This window comes from Macaca thibetana, chromosome 8 (assembly GCF_024542745.1).
Source record: "Macaca thibetana thibetana isolate TM-01 chromosome 8, ASM2454274v1, whole genome shotgun sequence".
Taxonomy (NCBI): Eukaryota; Metazoa; Chordata; class Mammalia; order Primates; family Cercopithecidae; genus Macaca; species Macaca thibetana.
In genome coordinates this window covers 65,989,599-66,012,659 of record NC_065585.1, presented here as the reverse complement: position 1 = coordinate 66,012,659, position 23,061 = coordinate 65,989,599, and the positions used below count along the sequence as shown (strand labels likewise).

The 23,061-nt window shown below is 35.2% G+C and overlaps 1 long non-coding RNA gene across 5 annotated transcripts in view; it reads left to right on the top strand.

The window, feature by feature from the left end:
* LOC126961638 (uncharacterized) overlaps window positions 1-23,061 on the top strand; it is a 196,831-nt gene that overhangs the window by 151,592 nt on the left and 22,178 nt on the right. For all 5 annotated transcript variants that reach the window (XR_007728374.1, XR_007728371.1, XR_007728373.1 and 2 more), the window contains exons 3-4: window positions 2,280-19,653; window positions 20,029-20,191. This is a non-coding gene — a long non-coding RNA (uncharacterized LOC126961638). The remainder of the gene's footprint in view (window positions 1-2,279; window positions 19,654-20,028; window positions 20,192-23,061) is intronic.

Sequence of the window (23,061 nt, the reverse complement as noted above, 5' to 3'; positions counted from 1 at the left end):
TTAGAGTTCAGTATGTATCAGACAAATGTATGCACGAGGGTTTTACATGCATGAAAAAAAAACTTAATTGCAACAACATTATGCTGTAATTTTCCTGAAGAAAGAGGCTAACTTTATTCATTGTAGGTTCTTTGATGTCTAGAACTGTGCTTGACCCAGCAGATGCTCAAGAACTCTTTGTTGACCTGCAAAATAAATTAATGAATGAAGAAACAACTCTGTAAGAAATGGACTAGCATGATATCCATAGCACAAATAAGGAGCACAAAGCAAATGAAGTCAAGTGATTTGGTTGTGACGCCTAAAATATGTGGTAGTTGAAAGCATATGTGCTAACACACTATAGTCAATGCTTTTAAAACATTAATACAACACTGCTCTATCCAGTTGGACTGGGAAATGGCAATTGTTTTCGAAGCGAACTTTGGAAAGGTGGCAGCACAGAAATTAGTCCCTACATAAAGTCAAACAAAAAGCAAACAATAAAAGACAGTACCACAACCACCAGGACCACCACTTTAATCTGATATGAGATTTAAATGCTACAAGGAGTTTTAAATGAATGTAATTATTACCAGTAGAAACTGAAAATTAGAAGAGTAAGTAGGATTTCAGAACCCAGTCCCCGACACCCCATCCTCCACTTCAATCCACACATATACTAAGGGATGGTGCTTTAATACCCAGAGCATGCTGACCATGGTCTGGTGCCAGTTAAAGGCTGGGCTTTATCATGGAAGCAGTTGTTGTTCTTTCTATTGCAATGAAAAATATTGAGTTGTATTTTAGACACATAGAATAAATAAATAAATAAATAAATAAATAAAAAGATATATTTAACTATGTCTTCAAATATTTCACTCTATTATATCCGTCATATACTAGGATTTCCAAAAGGACTGATAGAAATCCTGCTTTAAAATATTATCTTAAAAAAGTAGAGCCTATCTCTCATTATTAGAGGTATTTAAAGTTTGCAAAGTTGTGTGCTATGGGAAAGAGATTTGTTTTAAATTTATTAGAAGATGAGAAGTCTAGTTAATTTTCGGTAAAGGGCTCTCAGTGAAAAGCTAAAGTAATAAGAGATAATAAACTGTTTAGATACTGAAACTTCCAAAAATTTTTGAGAGATGCCAATTTTGCCATTCTCCTTTTAACTCACTTGTGCCTTCAATGCCATAGAGAAATGTTTAAGAACCCAGCTCCAGACCCAAGCTGCCTTAGTTCAAGTTATGGGTCATACACACAATAACTGCAGTATCTTGGGCAAGTTACTTAATCTCTTTCTGCCTCAGTTTACACATTTGTGTGGCAGTAATAGTAGAATGTCCCAATGTCATTATAAGGATTCAATAAGTTAGAATCCAAAGCAGTGAGAATATTGCCTGTCATGTGAAACCAGCTAATACATTAATTGTTATTATTTGTGAAGAAGGAAAATTGAGCCAAAAAAAATGTAGTTCTTATGACAATCTAGATCCCAATGTCTTCTTTTACCCATTCAGATTTGATTAAGTGTTAATAAGTGAAGTATGAGCCTATTAGCAAGGCACTATGGAGGGCAGTGGGCATGGAAGAATGAATAAGGAATGGGCTTTGGCCTCAAATGACAAGCCATACAGACTCAACAACCTGTAATAACATGCACACTCAAAGCGGATGTGTTTTAAATTGTTTGTAAAAGCCCCCGTGAAATTCTATCAGCTGACATGAAAATAGCATTCCATTAATTTTGATAGAATTCACATCTCTTTCCTCCCCGCTTCACAACAGGCATTGCAATGGAGAGAACATACACTTATCTCTCCTATCTACATTCTTCCTTATTTCATATCTGTAGAAAGAGGGGGCACGTAGGCAGATCTCTGAATAATGACTCTGAAAGTACATATGAAATAGTCCTAAAATAAAATCAAAGCTTTTGTTAATTCAGAACAAAAGGTAGTTGTTTCTGTAAACTTCCAGCAAAGCAGGTTGGTAAGCAGATAATCTCTTCTACCAATGCCATCAATATGGCCATTTAAACTTGGAAAGATTGATGGTGTCTTCCCATTTGAGAATGCTATAATTTACTTTTTTACATTTGTAAGACTAGCCCAACCCGTGCAAACACCACTACGATTATCTCAATAGTGCTGAGTCAGATTAGGCTTTTTGGTAAGGGCTCTTGGAGTCTGTCAAAGGAGTGACTTTCTCTTACATGACAGCACAGAGGTAGAATTTGGTGCTTTGAGTCCTAGTTATAGGGTTTTTAAAAAGTATTTATTTTTATTTTTCAGAGATGGGGTTATGCTAAGTTGGCCAAGCTGGCCTCGAACTGCTAGCCTCAAGCAATCCTCACACCTTGGCCTCCCAAAGTGCTAAGATTAAAAGCATGAGTCACCGTGCCCAGCCCCAAGGCACAGAGTTTTAATAATGTTGTGTGTTCTTCTGTAATGGGACAGCACTTGAGAAGTTTTCATGTGAGCATGAATGAGAAACTTGTAACTGTAATATTGGTAAGTGACATATATTTTTACAGATCATACCATGTTTTTCACGTTGTACTTAAGATATTGTATATTAGACCTGCTTTTGCCTAAATGTTATCTCCCCCTCTCTACATCAGTGGAATTATTATTACTTTAGCACTCTACGACATTGTAATTTATATAATACTATAATTGTTGTGCATTTCTGTAAGTTTTAAACTTCACTTCTTTGCAGAATAGGGACAAAGGGGACACTAAAGCAAAATACACTAAGGACATCCTAAATTCTCCTTCACCCTCAAAATAATATAATCATCCATCAGTTCTCCATAAAAATTCATTCACCAGAACAGGGAGAAGTCTGGCATTTCATATTTAGCTACTGCTGAGAATATGCTAAAAGCTTTTTCTCAGACACACTGTCATTTCTAAAAATGTCAGGCTTACAGACATGATATGCTCCAGAAACTCACTTTAATTTGAATAATAACTAAGAGCCTGTCACATGCTAAGTCATTGGAACTATTTCCTACTCAGTTCTGCAGCAAAGAAAACAACAAGTTCTTCCCAAGCCTATTCTGTTTTCCTTCCCACCTCCCACCAAGAAAACATTGTTTTTTCTATCACACAAAAAAAGTTGTGAATACTTTAGGTCTCCTATGACACATTATTGTGTGTTGTCTTATTCCAATTGTTATAGGCTTCTTCTGCCTTATTCCTTAATAGCAGCTGCTTATTAAATGCATAATTTTGTGTCTGTCTTCTGAGAAAGCATGAAATTACTGTATTAATATTTGTTTTATGAAGGAAAACAAGATATCAAGGAGAGACTGTGCTAGCATTTCATGTGGGTAATGTGAAGAATCTTATGTGTGTTCATCAACTGCCGTGAAGGTTTGATATTTCTTTCTTATGGATTCTGGGAAACACTGTCTTGAAGATAAGATGGTCCCTCCTTTAGGAAATGAGAACTCAATAAGAAACAATATTGATTCAAGTTCATGCATCTGGGAATTGTAAGGCTTTATGTCCTTCATTAAACACGGTCAGCGGGGGCCCAGGTACTCCTGAGTTACAGGCAATTATATATGAGTGGTTTCGTTTACCACAAAACAGTAGGTGGCTTATAGTTTAGGAATGCTTCCTTGATATTGGATGTCAAATCCTCATTTAAATTCCTTCGGTGTCTTCAGTGACTACCTAGGCAGCTTCTTCTACTCCGTTACCTGTAAGCGGAGCCTGGCTCTTGGGAAAAAAGTGAACTACCATAGACAGGGCAGATGTTAGTGGCAGATGGTATTCATAGCCTCAACAGGCATTTTCAGAAGGCACTTGGAAGGATATTGGTGTGGCCAATGAGATATTATAACCCCGTAGTTTGAACCTAGGGTAAGCAATGCAAAGGACTGGGGAGAGGGGAGATGCTATTTCAGGGACAGTGAGTGACAGCAACGGACCCCCTGAGGTAGTGGGGAGATACGCCCCCATTCCTCATTTTATAATATTTGGAAGGAAGTCACTATACCTAGTTCATGTTTTAGGAGTGAGGAATTATATTACATCTCATTAAGGGTGGAGTATCTACATAAATTATTTGGAATATGTCTGCACAGGAGATGTCTCTATTCTCCCTTATGTTTTCTTTTCGTTTGCTTATGGAATCAAGGAAATTTATTTTACACTTTGGGTTATAATCTAATATCACTTTATTTTGTTCAAATGATTGTAACTGTGGTCATTGGGAGTTCTGTCACTTGTCTCATCATGTATATCTCCTGTCCCAACCCTAGAATCAGTCATTCCTCTAATGATCTCTGGATCCTTATATTGAAGAATGAGAAACTAAAATCTGGGTGCTAATGTGTGTTCACTGTTATTGGAATTTTTTCCTAGGGTTTCAAGATGACAGAGTAAAGAAAAATATATTTATACTAACCCATATATATATACACACACCTACAAATATTTCTACATTTAACTGCTATCATTTGAACATTCATGCTTCCTAAAAATTCATATGTTTTAATCTAATCATCAATGTGCTGATACTAGAAAGCGGAGACCTTTGTGAGGTGATTAAATCACAATGGAAGAGGCCTTATGCATGGGATTAGTGTCATTATTAAAAAGGTCCCAGAGGCCTGCCTTGTCCCTTCTGCCAGGTGAGAATGCAGCAAGAAGACATCTTCTATGAACCAGGAAGTGGGCCTCAGCAGACACAAAATCCACTGTGGCCTTGATCTTGGACTTCTTATCCTCCAGAACTCTGAGAAATAAATTTCTGTTGTTTATAAGCTACTTGGTTTGTGACAATTTGTTATACCAGCCTGAACTCACTGACTGTAACTACCTGTGTCTGTATTAATCTAAATGAGTTTTCCCACTGATATCTCCAACTCTAATCCATTACCACCTGGATCATTCTAGCCTGTTCTCTCTGAGAGTGTGTGTGTATGTGTGTGTGTGTGTGTGTGTGTGTGTGTATTCATGTATATATAAAACATGAATTCATGTATATATAAAACATGAATATGTATATATTCATATTTTAGGATATGTGTATGTATATAGTGTTTTCAGATTTTTAAATCTCTACCCTCATGGAAAATAACTTTATCAGCTAAAACACAGTGCTTATGTACATTTCCTTTTGACTTTAGTCACAGTCTCCACTCATTTTCAGTTACTTAGTGACTCAAGACACTTTCCTTCACTCCATTCAGTGAGGATATGTCATAAATGGGTAATACAGTTTTATTCTTTTGTCACATTTATCATTCTACCTTGGAAAACCCCAATATCCTAATGATATTTTTTCATACGTTAAGTTTTATCCTTTGTGCTGTAATCTTCTGTGTGCTTTGATAAATGTAGAGTTCCATGAATCCACCACTACAGTATCAAAATAAAACACAAAATAGTTTCACAACTCTAAACAATGTTGTAAGTTCTTCTATTCAACACTTCCTCCCCAAACTCCTAAGAAAAATTGCCTCTATAACTTTTCCTTTCTAGGATGTCATAAAAATGGAATCATATATTGTATAGCCCTTTCAGACTGGCCTTTTAATGTCTTATTTATTTAAGATGTATCTAGGATTTTACATGACTTGATAGTTAATTCCCTTTTTTTCCCTGAATTGTATTCCATTATATGAATACATCCAGTCTATTTATCCACTTACCTATTAAAGGATTACTTCCAGTTTTTGGTAACTATGAATAAAGCTGCTATAAACACTTATATTCAGTATTCTTTGTGGACATAAATCTCCAAATCAGTTGGGTAAATGCCTATAAGTGTGATTTCAGAGTCATATAATAAGACTATTTTGCTTTGGAAAAAAAATAAACTGCCAAACTGTCTTACAAAGTGACTGCAGAATGTTACTTTCCCACAAGCAATGACAGTCTTTTCCTTTTTCCTATATCATTGCCAGCAATTGTTATGTCAGTTATTTAGGATTTTAGCTATTCTAATAAATATACATTAATAGGGTTTCAATTTGCAATTATCTAACAGCATGATGTTGAGCATCTTTTCATATGCTTTTTTTGATACCTGTATAAATTTTTTGATGAGGTGCCTAATTCAAATTTTTTTTTACCACTTTTCAATCAGTTTATTTGTTCTCTTATGTAATTGTAAGAGTTTTCCCCTCTATTTTAGATACTCACACTTTATAAAAGATGTACTTTGCAAGTATTTTCTGAGTCCTCACTGTATTTTTTGTTTTCTTAACAATGCCATTCCCAGTGCAAATATTTTTTAATGTAATGAAGTTCAACCTACCAATTATTTTCATGGATTGTGATATTGGTGGTATAACTAAAAACTCATCATCCAACCCAAGATTGTGTATTTTCTTCCAAAAGATACATAGTTTTTGCATTTTTCTTTGGGTTAATAATTCATTTTGAGTTAATTTTAGTGTAATGTGTATTGTCTGCATTTAGGTCGTTTGTTTCCCCTTTGGCATATGGATCTCCAATTGCTGCAGGACCGTTTATTGAAAATATTACCTACTCTTACCTGAGTTTTCATTGTCAAAATCCAGTTTATTGTATTTGGGTGGGTCTATCTCTAGGTTACCTATTCTCTTACACTGATGTTTGTGTCTATTCTCTCACCAATTACTGTCACTTTAAAATAAGTCTTGAAATCAGTTAGTCTGAGTTTTCCTCTGGCTTTTTTTCTCCTTCTATCTTGTGTATGGCATTCTAGGTCTCTTGACTTTTCATATATATTTTACAATCTGTTTGATGATATCTAAAAATTACTGTGCTGGGACTTTGTAATTAAATTAAGTGTATTCTTCAAGTTGGAAAAAAATGACATCTTAACAATATAGAATCTTCTAATCCATGAACATAGAAAATCTCTCCGTTATTTAGTCTACTCATTTCATCAATGTCTTGTAGTTTTCTATATACAGGAACTATACATATATGTTTGATTTGTATGTAAGTATTTCTTGGTGGTATTGTACATTTTTTAAAATTTCAAATTCCAATTGTTCATTGTTAATATGTAAGAAGACAATTAACTTTTGCATATTGGTTTTGTATCCTCTAACTTTGTTATGCTTGACTATTAGCTCCAAGAGTGTGTGTATGTGTGTGTGTACGTATAAATCCATCTGTGAATATAGACAGTTTTATTACTTCCTTTCCAGTACATATACATTTTATTTACTGTTTATGTTTTATTGCATTAGCTAGAACTTGGCAGTACAATGTCAGATAGAACTGGTGAGAGACTATGTCCTTGCCCTGTTCCTGATCTTGGGAGAAAATGTATTTTCTCTCACCATTAAGAAATGATATTAGCTGCAATTTTTAATAAAAGTAATTTATCAAGTTGAGGAATTTCCCCTTCTATTCCGACTTTGCTGACAGATTTTATCATGAATGGGTGTTGGAGTTTGTTTCTTTGTCAGTTGATATAATGTTGTGATTTAATTATTTAAGGCTTCTGATTTGGTGGATGACATTGATTAGTTTTCAGATGTCTTTTTTTACTTGGAATAAATGCCACTTTGTGATGATATATATATTTTAATATATTAATATGTAGTTTTGATTTAAAATATTTTGTCACGTATTTTTGCACTATATTCATGAAAGACATTGGTCTGTAGTTTTCTTTTCTTGTAATGTCTCTATCTGTTTTGGGTATCAGATAAAAAATTTGAGCTAGAAAGTGTCTTTCTTTACTTTGGGATTCTCTAAGTCTTCCACAAAGAGCTCTTGCAGCTCTTTCAGGTATAATTGTATTGAGCCTTGCTGTAAAATGTGGTAAAATGTGGAGGATAGTAGTAGTTTCATAGTTTTAGGTCTTAGATTTAAGTCTTTAATCCATTTTCATTTGATTTTTATATATGGTGAGAGATAGGGGTCTAGTTTCATTCTTCTGCATATGGATTTCCGATTTTCCCAGGACCATTTATTAAAAAGACTGTTCTTTCTGCAATGGATGTTTTTGGCCCTTTTGTCAAAGATGAGTTCACTGTACATGTATGGACTTGTTTCTGGGTTCTCTGTTCTGTTCCATTGGTCTATGTGTCTGTTTTTATGCTAGTATCATGCTGTATTGATTACCATAGCTCTGCAGTATAATTTGAAGTCAGGTAATCTGGTTCCTCCAATTTTGTCCTTTTTGCTCAGTGTAGTTTTTTCTATTTTGTGTGGCTTAATTTCTATCTCACAAACTGTGGTTTCTCCAACATTTTAATGGGCTTTGAAGCATAATTGTTCTCAACCTGGGAGGAATCCGTCACGTCATTGTCATGAGGGCTTTACAGCTCTTGTTTTTAATGATATAATTGTGCACTAAGAACTTTTCTTTCCCAAAACAGTTACAAGAGAACAGAAAGTGGAATCAATCCATCCCTAGATCATCACCTTGTTCTGGCGATGATCCAGGGGGCACCACATTTATTTTCATTTAGAGATAACCAAACACAATGAGGACATACACACTGTTGTCCTTTTTTTGGGGGACCTGACTCAGATGCTTCCTTTTTTTCCTGTTTGTAAGCCGTGGTATTCAGGAGAACTTGATATTGACCCAACACTCACAGTTATGGTTCATTGCCAAGACTGGGCTGACTAGAGGACATATTTTCCACATGTTTTCGACTGAATCTGACAATCCTGGTGCATGTGATTCTTCCTGCTCTGAAAACAAAATTCCTTCATTGTGACTCTCTCTTCTTTCTCCCCGTGTGTCGATTGCCTTTCCACTATTTTCACTGGTCTTATTATCTTTCCCCTGTTGTTAAGTCATGTTTTGACTTTAAAGGTTTCTCCATTTGGGAGAGAGACATTGCTGTGTGACAGAAGCAAACACGCCAAGGCCACCTTAGATCATTTTTTTTTTTTTTTTTTAGAGAAGAAGTCTTCAAAAGCATAAATGTTGCTGTTGACTTTGTTCCTTAAGATTGCTAAATTAGAGAAGATCTACTTTGCCATTTGTAAACCTGTATTCTTCATATCATTTCAAATGAATTGTAAAGCTCCCACTTGTATTGGCCGCGTGTGTCTATTATAAGCTTCAGCTTGTATTGGCTCTGTGTGTGTGTATTATTTTAATGTAGAGGTCATGTGTCTTGCAGAAAAATACCATGGCCATGTCTGAAATGAGTTTAACTGTGTGTAATTGTAATGTTTTCAGCCTGTTGTATGTGGAAACAGAGAAAGATGCAACTACATGATTTAGTCTCAGTTCAGTACCCTTAGCTCTCCCATGCGACTTCATGTCTTTGAAGTCCTGCTCCATTTGATAGTTGGGAGCGTGAAATTCTGCTCAGTAGAACTTTAACATAAAGCTTTGACCTCTGTTACAAGGTATTTATGTTGTGTGTGAATGTGGGATCTCAAAGTAAGTTTTAAAGAGTAGGAGAAAGAAGAACTAAGAAGGCATGTGGGCCTGAGGTGGGTAGTGGTGGCATTACTAGGAGGAAAGGATGAGATGATAAAAGGAAATCTGGGGACTATAAATGCATTAATGTTTATTTTGTAGCATTGAATGGATCTTCACCTCTCCTGAAATCATCTTTGTTATCTGGCAAAATTTCTCTCTTCACACTTCCAGTTTAAAAAATAAAAGAAAATGACCCAGCCATCCCACTATTGGGTATATACCCAAAGGATTATAAATCATGCTGCTATAAAGATACATGTATATGTATGCTTATTGTGGCACTATTCCCAATAGCAAAGACTTGGAACCAACCCAAATGTCTATCAATGACAGACTGGATTAAGAAAATGTGGCACATATATACCATGGAATACTATGCAGCCATAAAAAAGATGAGTTCGTGTCCTTTGTAGGGACATGGATGCAGCTGGAAACCATCATTCTCAGCAAACTATTGCAAGAACAGAAAACCGAACACCACATGTTCTCACTCATAGGTGGGAATTGAACAATGAGATCACTTGGACACAGGAAGGGGAACATCACACACTGGGGCCTGTAGTGGGTTGGGGGTATGGGGGAGGGATAGCATTAGGAGATATACCTAATGTGAATGACGAGTTAATGGGTGCAGCACAGAAACATGGCACAAGTATACATATGTAACAAACCTGCACGTTGTGCACATGTACCTTAGAACACAAAGTATAATAAAAATAAATAAACAAATAAATAAAAATCTTTAAAAAATAAATAAAAGAAAAGTAAAAAATAAAGTTGCTATAAGCCATCTCTAAAATTCATTTCTATAAGTGCAGGTTATTTATTTTAAAGAAAGAAGAAGAGAGTTACATGTATAAGTGGATAGGAAATCTTAAATGTATTCAGAACTGTACTGATAATTAAACTTGAGTGTAGCCTTCAGTGTGTGACTTGTAACCATCATTACTTTTGGTACATCTGGAGCTACTTCAGTGATTTGGTATAACTATTCACTATTTTCTTTCTGCTCCCCTTTGGGTAAAAAGAGAATTCTTCCCCGCTCAGACCTTAGCTTCCTTTACAAACAAGACTACACATGAAAGAGGATTTTACTGAAAGAAAGAGCTGTTGTCACTGCTACAATTGCATAAATAGGAAAAACATATTAGTTTATGCAGATAATTCACAACAAAGTGCACTTTAAGCTCAGGAATTATTAGAATCAATGCTATTGCTCTTTTAATTTTCCAAATAAATCCTGATACCTATTATACTACATTAATTATCTTTATTCAAGTTTAATATTTCCTGTCAAAATATTTTAGTTCAGAATTTAAAAAACAACTTATACCAAACTTTATAATAAACTAAATTTGGTGATTTGAAAACATTGAAATGTTGCTGTGATGGACAGATTGCTTTATAGGAAGAGAAAATTTGGCCAATTCAAGAGAGAGGTTCTGTGAGCATTTGTGTGGAAGTCAAGCATCTGTTTAGTTGGTTTATTTTTCTTCTTTTTAGATCTACCAAAAAGTGACCCTTCTTTATAAATGAAAGTTCCAAGGTAACTCTTAAAAGATCCACATTTCTGCCCATTTGTCCTACAAACAGAATTATTTTAAAAAGCAGAATATCTTATAACATAATTACTAAAAATCTGTATACTGATATTTTAAAAATTTTATTGGTTTTAAGACAGGATTCAAAATGGACTTCCAAAAGCAATTTTCAGTTCCAATTATTCTGAAAAGTAGGGATGCCAATATTACCCCCTTTGCTGCCACCTGTTGTTTCATCAAAGAAATGACTCACTTGTAATATTTTTTTCCTTTAGCATAAATTACTCATCAAAATTGTTATTTCCAGTATTAAAATCAGATTATCTTCAGGCTATATATATACATATATAGTGCAGAGAATCTTTTTGTTTCTAACAGTTGGAGAGACAGGTTTTCAAGTAGTCACACATGATATCCAGAGATTTAGATTCTCCCTTTGGCACATGCAATAGACATTTGAAAAGGTTGAAAAGACAAAAATAAAAAAAGCCAATGATTCCTAAACAAGCACATGATACCCGAAAGGGCTTTGTAAACTAAGCTTTCTAATGTAAAAGCACTTAGCTTAATAGCAACACTCTTAGCCCTGGAAGAAAAATTTAAAATAAAAACTCCCATATCCACTCTCCTATACCCTAAAATTGTTGTATATCAGGTATTAAAACTGGTAAAATCTGGAAGTATAGAGATGAATATAATATGGTCCTTTTAACATTATTTATTTGTTTGTTTTTTGAAACAGGGTCTTGCTGTGTTGTCCAGGGTGGTCTCAAACTCCTGGACTCAAGTGATCCTCCTGTCATGGCCTCCCAAAGTGTTGGGATTACAGACTTGAGCCACCACAACTTGGCCAGGTCCCTGTTTTTGAGCAATTCAGAAGTTAAAAGAAAAGACAAATTATGTTGAGAGAAGAAAGTCCCTTGTTCCTGTTGAAACTGGATGCATTGGTGATGAATTAGGAAATCAAGATAGGAGACTGATAGTAATTCTGCTATGATAAAAACATCAGCAAAAAGGACAATATTGGCGAAAGACATGGAGAAGAGTCTATAAATGACACAATTAAAAGGCTGGGATTTGGTGACTAAAAGAGTTGAGAGAAAAGAGATTATTCCAAGTTCAGAGTGAGGGAGATTGGAAAGGGTTGTTGGTTAGCAGGAAAAAAATTGTTCTTTAGCTGTATTTAATTTATCAGAAGACCTGTACAACTACTGCAGCTATCTAAAATATAACCCATTCCCTCATCCCCCAAAATAGATAAACCACAATAATAAACAAATAGGAATTTTATGGCAAACAGTTGAGTAGTTCCAAAACAAACATATCTTAAAAATTAAGCTCTTATATTCTATCCATGTTAGATTATTTATGTCTCTTGCCAAGACATTATTTATTCTTATTTTAGAAACAATTTTAACTTTAATCCATAGCAGATTAGGATGGACAAGAAGGTCAGGAAACAATTTCTGGAGGCAAACAGGCAGGTAGCTGTAAGACTAATGGCTGACAATCTAACTTTCTAAGTATTTTAAGTTTCATTTCTTTGTTTGTTTTTTGTTTTGATTTTTAAAATTTCACCTGACCCTATTTCATTCACCTTGGCCTTAGACTAATGTTTCAAGCCAAGAAAGCTCAGTTTCTGAATGTCCTGACAAGAGGTGGCCCATGATCTCCTGGGAAGGGTGCTGGGTCCACTCTGCTTCTGGTGCCGGATACTGGTACACTGAATGACTGCCAACTACGCATTAACTACAGCAGCAATGAAAATAATGTAAATGCTTGTGTGGCACTAAGCAGGTGACAAACACCGTTCTAAGTGCATTATATACTTATTTAACCTTCCCCATCACCCTGTGAGGTGAATGCTCTCAGTACACTGGATTTACAGTAAGGGATGGGATATGGAGACCACACAGATAAGAGGTGGATCTAAGATGCAAATCCAGCAGGTCTGGGGCCAGAGTCTGTGCTCTAGCCCACATACACTACAGTTTCTCAGTGATGACACCAGGGAATAGTCTTTCCAAAGTAAATTGGGTTAGTAATTTCTAAGCAATTCAGTTTGCAAGCTATAGACAAATATTTAAAGCTGAAGTCATTAGGTCAAGGCTGGTATTTTGTTTCAAACCAGTTTCATTTTGTGGTGGAAATGGTCTATACCACGCATTACCTTCTCACAGCTGATATTACAGGTAAATATAGTAATTCAGTGAATTAACCCATTTCGTAGTAAATGGATTATATATTCATAAAGTATTACTATGTGTTATTCTCATCAAGTTATTCTCTCATTATTATCAGAGTTAATAAGGCACTTTATCAAGTACCCTCTGCCCCACAATTTCTAATTAACCTATGTTACATGGCTCAAGATGGATTTGTCAAATACATTTTTATTATTATTTTTTAAACTTTTATTTTAGGTTCAGAGGTACAAGTGCAGGTTTGATACATAGACAAACTTTTGTCATGGGAGTTTGTTGTACAGATTATTTCATCACCCATGTATTAAGCCTAGTACTCATACCTTTTAAATATTAAGTTACTCTTAATGAAAGATGATTTGGAAAATGTTATCTAGCCTTCTTTTGTAATTTTATTTCTGGAGATTGTAAACATTTTCTCTTTCTCTTTGCAAGTCTGGAATGTTAACATGCAATGTCAAGGGGTGTGTGTGTGTGTGTGTGTGCGCGCGTTTGTGTCCATTAATACCGCCCCGGGCACATTTACTCTTTTGATCTGAACACTCAACAAATTATGGTAGCTTCCTCCTCTTTTTTTATTTTAACTTTTGTCTAATGATTCATTTCCTATCTGTACTCTGGCAGCCCTTTTGAGAACACCTATTATATTATCTGTTCACCTGCCTAATGTTCTTTTACCCATAAATTCCAGCTCTGTAGAATTTCACTTTTTGTTGTGACTTTTTTCTCTTAATCTTTGAAAATCCTAAATTGTTTATTAACATAAATCGTTCTCTCTTTCCTTTCATTTTAAAAATTTAACTTCTTAAATAGTAGAAACCATATTTGTTAACTCTAGAAAGTCTTTTTGGAACTGTAATTGTCTCTTAGGAGGCCCTCATCTTTTGCTTAAAGATTTTGTCCATCTCTTCCATCAGTTTTATTTATTACTATTATTATTATTGAGACGCTGTTATTGAGACATTTTTATTGACTCTGTCACCCAGGCTGGTATGATCTCAGCTCACTGCAACCTCTGCCTTTCAGGCTCAGGTGATCCTTCCACCTCAGCCTCCTGAGTAGCTGGGAATACAGGTGCTGGCCACCACGCCCAGCCAATTTTTGTATTTTCAATAGAGATGGGGTTTCACCATTTTGCCCAGGATAATCTGTAACTCCTGGGCTCAAGCGATCCTCCCGCCTCAGCCTCCCAAAATGCTGGGTATTCGTTCTGTTCCAATGGAAGCTATCTGTTTTTGCTTTTACAACTTGATTCTCTTTCCTTATATGAATTAATACCTTAAATAAGTTATATTTTGCTGCTGCTGTTGTTGATGATGATGATTTATAGACATTATTCCTTTTAGTGTCGTAAGGCTTCTGACTTTTTTCCATGTAGGGAAAATGTGGTTGTTTCTTCCAGGAACAGAAATGATTGCTCTCTGCTGACACTAGGATTGGACTGCCTGAGCCTCGTGGGGTGTGCTTGCTGCAGTCTTTTCCCTCCCAACTGTTGGTGCGGGAACTCTTCCACTCATCAGCATATAATCTGCCCCCACCACCCCAGTTTAGTGCTGTCTGTGGATTTTGGGTTACTCAAAGACAGTAGGCAGCAAGTGGTCAAGAACGTCCTGTTTTGGGACCCCGAAGAACTCTGACATCATATCACAGTGGAATTCTAGAGAAAGAAAAGATGCCAATTGCAGAAAATGTTTTGATATGCAGATTCTGTCTTGAATAAAGATAACTTGCAAAGTTCAGGAAGAATTCTTAACTATAACATTTGTTGATAACTCCAAGTTATATAGAGTTCACAAATGTATAAAATACATAAAATTATCATTTAACTGTGCTTCAAACAATTCAACTCTTCAACTTGAAGTAAAATTTTTGTTTCCCAGTGTGCAGAATAAACCTGGAAAGTTATTTAAAAAGAGGATTTGGCATTGAGCTTTAAAGTAATTTTGAAGGAATATTTATAATTTCAGCTATTGCTAGGCATGGTTCAGGAGATCTAGACTAAATGCAACACATCTATCCACCACTGATAGTCCCAGAACAAGTCATTTAACCTCAATATAACTTAATATTTCTCATCTAAAATATATAAACAGGGTAATGGATTGTTAACTAAGTTCACTCAGGAGCTACATAACTTACTCTTGCAATGCAAAACAGTCTTAAAAAGGTTTTTGGCTTCCACTAAATCAAAAATCACAAGATTTCATGGACCTTTGGCCTTTTGTTTTTTGAATAGTGAAAGTCTGGGATGCTAAAGTGGTGAATATCGAGAGTCGACGCTATAATACTGGTCTATTTTAAATGTTCAGTCTCTGTGTGTGCATGTATGTGTACCTACATGCATATAAAAGCACATGTGAGATATGTGATACTAATTTTTAGTCTGTGTGTGTGCATGTATGTGCACATACATGCATATAAAGGCACATGAGAGATATGTGATACTAAGCACGGAACCTTAATAAAAATTACTATCAGGTCAATATTGAGCCAAGAAAACATCACAGAAATCCCATAGAAGAGAAACTCAAATTTAGGAAAATTCAATTCAAGCTTGCTCTTTTAGAATACTTTATGGAAGATACTAGAGAGGAACAGAAGCCAGAGTAAGGTTTAAATAAATTATAGATTGATAGATCTAATGCTAGCATTTTTTATCAGAAATTTCTTTTTCTTTAAAGTTCTTTATTAGCAGTTTCTATCTGCTTTTGAGTGATTTATTGGAACTACTTTAATTTCCCCCAGCTGTCACAGCTGAGTGAACTTACAGGCCTTTGAGAGGCTAACCACATCCCATTACAATTACTGCTTTTGTATCCAATTAGAGCACCTAGGTCTAGCATGGATATTGGCATAGATTAAAGTAGGTGACAATCATGCACTTAAAAACAAGATGGATGTGTGTATGTTTGTGTGTGTGTGTGTGTTTGGAAATGGGTGGGGTAAAAACTTGCACCTTTATTGAAAATCTTCATAGAGATTTATAAAGCAATATACTTTTTCTGTTACCTTTATAAGTAAATATATTGATTTTTCATAATTTAATCTGTGGTGAATAAATATTGCTATAAAGCCTCCTTATCTTAATAGTTCTAGACACAATAGGTATTTTCTTCTCAGTAGGGTCATTGGGAAATATGCCTTTGTCAGGTCTTTTCTTCCAATTACATGCTATGGCACATACAGAGAAGATAAGACTTGGCCTCTGACCTCTGCAGTTTAACTATGGTTTGGTTTTCTCTTTTCTGCATTGCTGACTTTTGAAATGGAATGATTTCCTTTGTGACAATCAGTATTTTTAAAAAATCAATTTCACTAATGCCTTTTCATTATTATATTCACCAGCAAAAGACAGTTTATTGCAACTAATCATTTAGAATCGAAGAGATTTTTGTATTCTCTCTACCCTGCTTACACACACCTTCACACATACAATTTTATTCCCAAGACGTTACATCTTTGTTTTCTAAGAACTTTATTTTATTCTGAAATAAACTCCGTAATTGGATCAGGATATTTCTTAGCAGGGCTATTGTTTTTGTTTCTAAATATTTGTTTCTAAATATTGCCAGTTCACTTCCAAATTTTCTATAGGTTGTTGCCACATCTATGCCAGAAACAAAGAGAGATTTGGTATTTAATAGAATATTTCTTTGTGTGTGTGTGTATGTTTTCCCATATCACCAACTCATTTTTTTTTACCTTGGGATTCTTTCACTCCATGTATACCACCAATTAATCAGCAATCGTGCACTAAGAGTCTTCTTTCAGCCCTCCTAATAACATACAAAATGTGGTAAATATTTATTGGTAAATGCATAAGTGTTGTGTTGCATGTTGATTCTAGACAATATTCATTTATACTGAAGTCAGTCTTTTGCTTTATTTATTTATCTTTTCCTTTGACTCAGTCAGCACAGCCTCATGACAATCAGTTGAACAGTGAAATTTATCTTTATCTGTTAATTAGTTTGTTTACACAGTACTAAAGTACTATTTTGAGTACATGTTTTGTTACAGTTAAATGATGTAAGTTTTAGCAGGAATTTAATTTGGGGCAGTAGCATTGAATAAAGAATTCACCATCGTGATAAAGACAAAATATTTTAAAAAGAAATAATCAGATCTATATGGTCTGCTATAATAATTAAGACACAAGACAATAGCATTTTTTTGAAACTCACAAAAAATGTAATTATCATCTTGCAGTAGAGGCAGTATATAGCATTTCAATGGAAGACCTGGCATTGCAGTTCAAGCCTGTATCCCACTCCCTGCTCTGTCATAAGGTTGTGTGACTTTACTATTTTTTTAAAAAAGAACTGTTTTACTTTTCATTTGTAAGATAAATTTAAAGAAAATCTACTTTATCAAGTCCCTCTAATTATTTTACATATTGACTCAAGTACATCCTTTATGACTAATAATTTGAAATAAAAATGATTTTTTTTTAAATCTGGGGAGGAGTTAAAGGAACTAATTATGCAATATATATTAAAGTGAATGTGATCCAGTGAGCCACTGAATTTGGGGTGATGTTTCTATTCCACTCTGAGCTACCTAGACAACAGGCTATCAGGGGCCAGTAAGGAGTAGAGAGAGGGCACTCCTTCTCTTGTCTGGAGAGGCTGTACCTGAACTGATCTCTTTATAGAATCAGAGAAAAATCTGATCTCATGGACTCCAAGGTCTTCCATTGCTGGACACACAGATTTCCAAGCCAACTCTTGCAGCATTGAATTCCAGACTAATTGGAGTTCAATTCTCTTTTCATTCACAAGGATGAACAACACATATAGTAGAAAGAATAACAAAGAGAGGATAGGATTATTCCACTCGGGGACTCATTATGTGTCCACCAGTGTGTGGGTCCAATGCGTTCTCTGTGGGCTGATAGAAGAAATGAGAGGCCTTGATGTTTTGTTGGAAGAGATGGAATCATGAACTATGATTAGAGAATAAAATGAGTAATTAATACCAAAATAGTCCGTTCACCTTATTTCTTAATGTTTACTATGTGATAGACATAATGGTGATAAGGAAAATATGAAAGAGTCCTTGTTTTCGCTAAGGGAAATTGAGGAAGGTGATACAGAGAAGTGAAAAAGCAACTAGAATGCCAAGAGCCCCAGGGTAACTACTAACTGCTATAGTTGTTTTAAAGTCTCTCACAAACTTGCCCTAATCCAGGTTAAAACCAATCATATCCCCCAGTGTTGAAAGCCAGCTACTCTAAATCTTCTTCCTTTCTTAACATTTACTGAGTCATTTGTATGTGCTGGGCAGTGTGATCAAGAACCAAATTTTGCCCCTTTATAAGCGAAGTGCTATTACAAGTATACAGAAGAGAAAATCAAGGCTTGGGGTGGTTGCAATCACACAATTGGAGGCCTCTGAGCCAGAATTTGAAACCAAGTAGTCTGGCTCCTAAGCTCTTAGTCACTGAATGAAATTGCATGGGGTGTGTGTGGTTGGGAAATAACACTCCTTCTTACATGTTTGTGAGGGCACCTGACTTCGAATCTTCACTCGAACACCTTGTGCTGTACATTTCATGGGAGCTCACAATTATGCATTTATTTTAGAGCTATCTTTAGCTGCGGAGCATTTCAAGGTGCCAGTTACTTAAATTCCTTTTTTCTACCATAGTAAAACAGAGCATTTAATCAGACAGTGTTCTAAAGGGAACTCCTGGCAACTAAGGGCTCCTCTCCCATGAATCACTCAGGGTCAGAATTAGACTGGATTAAATACCAGCGGATATCTTACGAATTGGAGGGGTAGGGTGCCATCTCCAATTGCCAGATTTGGCTTACATTCCAAACTGAGATGGCAAATTTTACGGATCCCGTTCATGCTTTACCGTATCAAACATGGCGGCTCTTCTCCCTGATCTTCCCTGTTTACTATTCCCCAGAGTTATTACAAAGAGCAGGTTGAAATACCCTTATACTTCCCTGGGCTAATAAAGAAGCACCAGCACTAAAGTATTTCGATTGGCCGCATGATCTCCCTGGAGAAACATAGCACTTCTAGTCTTGCTCCAATGCCACTTTATGTTCCCATTCTACATTTCCTTTCTTGAATGGAAGAGAAGAATGAACGTTAAACAAGAAGGGGTCAGAGAGAGGAAGAGTTGCATACAAATACAAGCACAGGGATGAAAGGAAGGGGAGCAGATAAAGAAGGAAGGAACAGGGAATATACCTCCTGAAGAGACACTGAGCCATGCTGCTATGGCATAAACATCCAGTTAGGTAAACATATTAAAGTGCACTTGTATCCATAATTTCTTTCTTAAAAGAGGTAAGCAAGAGATGCTTGGAGAAGAAGAATAGTCAAGAAGATGGAAATAATGACTAATGCTGTTCTTCTCACCTGTTTGCCAGTCTCACTCAAATGAGGATGACTATTTAGAGTAATATTGAATTACAGAAAGCTTTATGCGATTATAAGCCTGAGAAAGAAGCACCCAAACGTGCATGTAAAAGGTGGACTAATAAGAGGCAAAGGTAAGGAAAGATGAAGGAGAGAAGGAAAATAAGGAAATGCCAATTATTAGTTTAGAACACCCGAATACCAGTCTTCTTCTACTAAAATATTTAATTGTGAAAATAACTTTATTCTTCTCTTAGAAATTTGAAAACAATACATTTTGCATTATGTTATAAATCAGAAATGAGAACACTGTATTGTTGTTTATCAATTTTGTAGAGAAGAAAAAATTGGAGTCATAGCAAGAAAAAATGCTCGCTTTGTTTTATTTGCTTTTGAAGAAAATAATACACACATTTAATTTATACACTTAAAAATTAATCATTAGGACATTAACCACTATGAAATGAAAATACCAGAATTAATTTATTCTATCTTTAAATTAATTACAGACAACCACAGTTGCTAACAGTATGAGTTCTACAGTTATACAGAACTAAGTCCGTTAGCTATGTGACCCATGGCCAAATATTTTCCTTCTCTGTGCCTGCATTTCTTCATCTGTAAACTGGAATAATGATAGCAACTACTTCAGAGGACCACGTATTAAATGAGGTAATCCTTGTGATGAGAGTCTCAGAATGCCTTGCATATTATAAATTCTTAACAGGTGTTGGCTTCATCATTATTTTGTTATTTTATTATATATATTTTAACAGCTTTATTGAGATATAATTGATATACAAAGAACTGCACATATTCAACGTGTATAATTTGATGAATTTGTACATAGGCAAACACCCATACAACCATCCCCACTCAGGGTAATAGACGTATGCAACTTGTCCAAGTTTTTTGTGTGTCCCTTTGTTTTTGTTTTGTCTTGTTTTCTTGGGAAGAACACTTAACACGGAAATCTACCTTCTTAACATATGATCCAGCAATACCACCTCTGGGTATATATTCAAAGGGATTGAAATCAGGATCTCAAAAAGACATCTTCACTCCCGAGTTCATTGTAAAATTAGTCACAATAGCCACGATATGGAAACAACCTGTTTCCATTGACATATAAATGCATAAAGAAAGTGTAGTATACAATGGAATTATTCATCCTTAAAAAGAAGGAAATCCTGCCATTTGAGACAACATGGATAAACCTGAAGGACATTATGCTAAGAGAAAGAAGCCATTCACAGAAGGATAAATGGTTTATGATTACACTTACATGAGGTATCTATAACGGTTAAACTCATAGAAGCAGAGAATATAGCAGTGGTTGTCAGAGGCAAATTAAGAGAGAGGTGAGGAGTTGTTCAATGGTTACAAAGTTTCAATTATGCTACATGAATGAATTTTAGAGATCAACTCTACAGCTAAGTGCCTGTAGTTAAAAATACTGTATTGTGTTTATCATTATTATTTTGAAGAAAATATTAAAAAGTATATTATGGTCACTTTAAGGTCAACAACAGATAAACCACCAGAATAAAGTATCATTTTTTAAAAACCTCAGTAAGACTTTAAAAATTCATTTCTAACTATGGAAATCTCATGAAATTCAGAGGACTTTAATGAAATCCTAATACAGCTGGTTGTTCTCCATAATTGACCAAATAAAATCAAATCCTTCCTGAAATTTGCTAGCTAGAATATTATTCTAAGCTTAACTCTATGCTGGGCAGGCCAAGTTATCTTAGAAATGGTTTTGTAGGATACAAATTTAATAACCCATATATTCAGTAATTTGTAAGGCAATGGGCCAAATCTTTGGCAGGGATTTTCTTATTTTCCCACAGCTGAAGTTTCTGGAGAATTGCTCTCATATTAGAAAAAAAAAAAAAAACCACACTAAGTGGAACTGCTTATGAAGAATATACTGTTTTTGTCTTTAACCACTTTGTTCAGGTATGATTGACACATTTAAAAACTGTACTTATTTTATATACAATCTCTCAGTGACTTTCGAGATAAGTATAAACCCATGAAATCATCACCACTACCAAGGCCATAGAACATCTGTCACCTCCCAAAGTCTCCTCCCAGCTCCTTTATTATCATTATTGGAGGTTTTGTTGTTGTTGTCGTCACTGTTTCTTGATACGAACAATTAACATAAGGTAGATCTTTCCCTCTCAACAAATTTTAAGTATAAAATGGAGTTTTGCTAGCTATAGGCACTATACCATATAGCAGATTTCCAGAAATTACTTATTTTACATAGCTGGAACTTTGTACCCTTTAACTATCACCTCCCCAATTCTCCCGTTTTCCTATACCCTGGCAATTCCCATTCTACTCTATCCTTCTATGAGTTTGTTTTAGATTCCACACATAAGTGAAATTGTAGAGTATCTGTTTATTTTGTGTCTGGATGACTTCATTTAACAGAATACCCTCCAAGTCCATCCATGTTGTTTCAAATGACAGGATTTTCTTTTCTTAAAGGCAGGGTAATATTTCATTGTATGTATATACCACGGTTTCTTTATCCATTAATCTATCTATGAACATTTAAGTTGTTGCTGTATCTTGGCTATTGTGAATAATGTTGCAATGGGCAGGGGCTTGCAGATGTCTTTTCAAGGTCCTAATTTCCATTTATTTGGATACATGCCCAGAAGAGGGGCTGCTGGATTGTATAGTAGTTCTATTTTTAATTTGCTGAGGAAACTCCATACTGTTTTCCATAATTGCTGCTCCAATTTCCATTCCCATCAACAATATACAAGCATTCCCTTGTCTTCACATTCTCTCCAACACTGGTTATTTTTTGTTGTTGTTTCTTTTTTACTAGTAATAGCTATTCTAACAGATGTGAGGTGATATTTCATTGTGGTTTGGGTTTGCATTTCCAGAAAAACAATAGAAAAGATCAATAAGACTGAAGGGTTGGTTTTTTGAGAAGACAAACAAAGTTGACAAATCCTTAGCTGGGCTAAGAAAAAAAGAAGACTCAAGAAAAATTATAAATAAAAGAGAATGCAAATGATACTATAGAAATACAAATGATCATAACAGACTATTATGAGCAATCAAATACAAATGAATTGGACAACCTAGAGTAAATGCATACATTTTTAGAAATATGCAAGCTACTAAGACTGAACCATGAATAAATAGAGAATCTGAACAGATCAATAATGAATAAGGATATTTTTTCTGTAATCAAACGTCTCCCAACAAAAAAAGCTCAAGACCAGATGGCTTCAATGGTGAATTCTACCAAACATTTAAAGAGGAATATGTTGTTAGTAAATCTTTTCTCCTTTTTTGAGTTTTTCTCATCACCATTTCAAGTTCAGTAGTCTCAGACAGGTGATATCTGTCTACACTAGTCTATAATAGGGTTTGGCTGTGTCCCCATCCAAATCTCATCTTAAATTTAACTCCCACAATTTCCACGTGTCGTGGGAGGAACTCAGTGGGACGTGATTGAATTATGGGGGCAGGTCTTTCTTGCACTGTGCTCATGATAGTGAATG